General features: G+C 46.3%; 1 long non-coding RNA gene across 1 annotated transcript in view; it reads right to left on the reverse strand.

Moving 5' to 3' along the window:
- The window catches only part of LOC111825859, a 157,308-nt gene extending 153,196 nt beyond the window's left edge, over positions 1 to 4,112 (reverse strand). The window contains exons 1-2 of the long non-coding RNA XR_002829063.1: positions 3,978 to 4,112; positions 3,054 to 3,165 (exon numbers count right to left, since the gene is read on the reverse strand). This is a non-coding gene — a long non-coding RNA (uncharacterized LOC111825859). The remainder of the gene's footprint in view (positions 1 to 3,053; positions 3,166 to 3,977) is intronic.
- Positions 4,113 to 4,413: the final 301 nt, after the last annotated feature.

Raw genomic sequence — 4,413 nt, forward strand, 5'->3', positions numbered from 1 at the left:
CCCTTATTCTCTCTCTAAAAATCAATCAAACAAAATTTAAAAAGAAAAGAAAATGCTAATTAAAATGAGTTTTTAAAAAATGGTAAATGCCAGACCCTAATTTCTTTTAAGAGAAATATTACTACATATTATACTTTTAAAACATATCACTATGTACTATATTACATTTAAAAGTAAACAACCTGAAAAGAGGGTTTTGTTGTTTGTTTCTGGGTTTTTTATTGTTGTTGTTTGTATCTTCTTAACATACAAGCTGAGGACACTGGAAAGTTGAATCTAACACACTACTGTCAGAATAGTTCAAAAGTTTTTAAGATAATCCCATTACGTTTAGAGCTTATTTTTTTAAAATAGCTTCGAGAATGCATTGGGCCTAAATTTGGGGGGGGGGGGCGGGAATTAAGTACATAACTTAAATGATCATACCTAAAGGTTCATGAAAAAGATTTTAAAATTACGTTTCTGAGAATCAGCTTTTTAATGTCTGTGATTCATTTTCTGCTCTAAAAACTTCAATGCCCAATGTTTGGGTTTTAAAGGCAATGGATTTGGCTACAGAAAAGAGTGGACTCTTTCTCCATTTGGTTTTGGTTTGCCTTTTGGTTATTTTTGTTTGTGTTTTCGAGTTGGTTTTATTACAATGCCTTGGCCAGGCCGTTCTCTCTCTTTTTGTCCAACTGTTTGGAGAGGCCAGAGTTATGAAGGGCTTTATTTTCGGTCTCCTCCACAGAGCTTTTCAAAGAAGGAAAAGAATCGGAGGGAGAAAGAAAAAGAATGGAAAACAGTACCAAGCCAGTGAACTCGCAACCAGAGAGAAACATTACGGACAAGCTGGGCTCCCAGATGAATCGTTTCACCCAGGCAGTTTTGCTCACTTCCTTCATCCTACACTGAATACTTCCTGGGCACTGGTCCTGAAGATGCCACAGTGGGACACAGGCCACAAACAAATAATCAGACAATAGCAGTGCACTGGGCAAGTGGCATGGCCGAGTCACCGCACGGCTTTAGTAGAGCTCAGAGGAAACCGATCGAACCTGGATGGGGACTAACAGACCACGGGACAATTCAGAGCAGGGCTCTGGGGTGTGAGAATGAGGAGGGCCCCCGAGGGGAGAAGAGGCATTTCAGACAGGAAAAACAGCCAGTGAAAATGCACAGCGTGTATTCAGAGACTTGAGAGAACTTCCCGTTAACGGTTAGGGAAGGTGGGGTCAGTCCCCAGAGATGATCCTGTAAAGTCTGTTAGCGCCCGAGTAGGAAGAGATTGGTACGTCAGGCTCAGGAGTTGGGTCCTGCTCCCTCAGCCCGAGGGGAGCTGGTAGCGGGGAGGTGAGCAGAAAGGAGCTTGGTGATTGGTGCGCCAAGTGGATTGGATCTAGCAGGGAAATTCCAGTGGGACTATTGGGGCGGTGAACAAGGAGAGGCAACAGTTTGGAGGTTACAGCAATAATTAAAAGCTACACATAAGGAGTGTCTGAAACAAGGCAGCCCAACTTGCAGTAGGAAAGAGAAAGAGAAAGAGAGAGAGAGAGAGAGACAGACAGACAGACAGACAGACAGACTTAGAAATGGAAACTGTTGAACTTCCTGGACGCCTGGTGCCCAGTTCAAAGAAAGTGAGGGAGGAATCAATGAAATCTGGGTTTCTAGCTTGGGAAGCTGAGGAAGAATGAGGAAATAACCTGGGGAAAACTATGAGAAGAGTCTGGGTGACAGGAGGTTCCTGACAAGAAATGGGGATTGCCCTGACCGGTTTTGGCTCAGTGGATAGAGCGTCGGCCTGCGGACTGAAGGGTCCCAGGTTCGATTCCAGTCAAGGGCATGTACCTTGGTTGCGGGCAACATCCCCAGTGGGGGGTGTGCAGGAGGCAGCTGATTGATGTTTCTCTCTCTCTCATCAATGTTTCTAATTCTCTATCCCTCTCCCTTTCTCTCTGTAAAAAAAAATCAATAAAATATATTAAAAAAAGAAAAAAAGAATGGGGATTGATGAGAACTGAAAGGAAAGACAGGCTTCCTGCTGACGGACTGTTCAAAAAGGACAAGCACATGCTTCATTCATTCAACAAACACAGAGCATGACCCTGTGCTGGGCAGGCTCTGGACTGGGACCTGGGGATACAGTAGTGGAGAAAATAGCACCTGTCCTCATGAAGCTTACGGTCCCCCGGAGACCACATGCTGAGGGTCAGGTCCTGTGCTCCATACTTGACTTGGAAGATCCCACCTACCCTCCTCATCACTTTAAGACGCAGGTACTATTAACACCCCCATTTCATGGAAGGACAGACAGGCAGGGCGAGGTTAAGCAACGTGCCCAGCTAGAAAGCAGCCGAGCCAGGGCACAAACCCAGGACATCTAGTGCTGCCTTAACCTCCACACAAGACTGGGGTTTAAGGAGCTGGAGTTTACAAGGGGATGCAAGTGGAGGCTGAGGGAAGCCCCTCTAACAGTTATTCATCAGGAGGTATTTCATTTCAAACACAATTAGGATAGTTAAAATTATCTCTTGTTTTCTCCTCATTAAAAGCATCTCTTTGCCCCCTCCCCAGCCCCAAAATAAAATAAAATAAAAGCAGTTCTTCCTAAATCCTGTGTAGCCAGGTGCCCAGATCCAGCGCCCAGTTCTGGTGCAACCCTCACTGAGATCTTTATCACACCCCTGCATGGCTCCGTATTAATCCCCCAGCACTAAGGGTTTCCATCACACCTTCTGCCTACTAATGCAGTTTATACTGAAAAAAAAATCTATAATTCCAAGGACGTTAATAATTAACTTCCATACCACAAAACTTGTAATATCGGTTTGCTGAAATAAAGTCACCAGTAAGTATTTAATTCTTCTTTACAGGGTGTCTTCTATTATTATTATTTTAGAGTACAATTTAGTCATCAAAGGTTTACTCATCCTCATGTTTATAAATTATATAGGGCAGGAACTTAACTCTTCTGGACCTACCTGTTCTGGAGAGAGGGAGGGTCATAACCCTGCTGTCACACCAGGCACTTGCCTTGAAAGGCGATGATTTGTGAACTCGAAGTTCCTTACCTCTTTTAGAAATCCGAGGTGAATCTAGAGATTTCCCTTTATGATGCAATCAGAGGACTCACCAGATAGTTGCCTGCCACAAAGGAGGACTGGCTTTCTTCCTCCAAAAGACCTATTGGGAAATTCAAGTTTGTCTTTTTAAATTGAGTTACAGAATCTTGTCTTGATTATATGACATAATAATAGTGGCTCTCCAATTCATCTGTGTAATATTGTTTTTTTCATTGTGGTGGTTACTTTTGTTAAAGGGCAAGGGCTACTGCCTTACTTAGAAAAATTAAAACAAAGCAGAGAAAAACCATAGGAACTGGCCACCTAAGTTGGAAACCCCAAGTCCTGACTTACACTTTACCTCCTGAGGGTGATGGCTGCCAATCAAGGGCTCATCCAAGTTCACTGGGGTTTAGGAACCTTGGCCTTCATGGAAAAGGAGATAACTTTTCCAGGCTACCCTGAAGTCCTAGCATCCCCAGAAATGTTTTGTCATCACAAAGAGGGGGGAGGGGGTCACAGGTGTGTTTCCTTTCTTGAGTCCTCCTTTTGAAGGGGCAGTATCTTCAGAGTTAAAGTAACTGGCCTGCTCCTATGGGGTGGGGTTGAACCCCTCTAAGGCCATGGGAGGGAGGGGCAGGATTTTCCTGTCAAAGCCAGGCCCGCCCGCCCCTCTCGCCACCTTCAGGCCTTCACAGCCCTTAGCCAGAGCCCAGTTAGGAGATGGAAGTCATCTTCCAGGGAGTCCGATTCTCCGGACCTAGGACCTAGGACCTAGCCTTGGCGGAAAGGGCCCGGTGAATTCGGGGAGAGACGCATTCCAAGAATGCTTCTGAGGTCGGTAAGGAGTGGGAACACCAGGGATCACACCTACCCTGAGGAGACCTAATAGGGAGCATAGTCTCAGGACTCAAACAGGTGACAAGGACTTACAGTAGTCGGCAGCTAGAGCTCAATGGAGGTGGGTGCACACTCTGCCCAGGGATGGGGCTTCCACGCGTTTCCAAGGCCCCCTCCTCCCTTTTGTTTGCTGGGCCTACACCAGGCGGCCTGAGCGGCAGCGTTCCCAGTGGGGGCTGTCGGTGGAAAGGGCGGGCGGAGCCCTCGGCGCGCCTGAATCCAAGCTAAACACCTCGCAGGCGGACGTTCAGCAAGCGATACCGAACACCACACTCACGTTTAAAAAAAAAAAAAAAAAAAGGCACTCTTTGCCGAGAAGATGAGGGCGAAAACATTTCCCGGCTGGAAAACTACTGATCACAAACTAAGGGGGGACTCGGGGTGGGAAGGCAGAGTTGTAAGCCCGAAATAACGATCGCCGTTTCCTCTTCTCTTCCCGGCGGACGGAGGCGGCAGCCGCCAGGCTCCG

The sequence above is a fragment of the Myotis lucifugus genome, unplaced genomic scaffold, assembly GCF_000147115.1.
Source record: "Myotis lucifugus unplaced genomic scaffold, Myoluc2.0 scaffold_43, whole genome shotgun sequence".
Lineage (NCBI taxonomy): Eukaryota > Metazoa > Chordata > Mammalia > Chiroptera > Vespertilionidae > Myotis > Myotis lucifugus.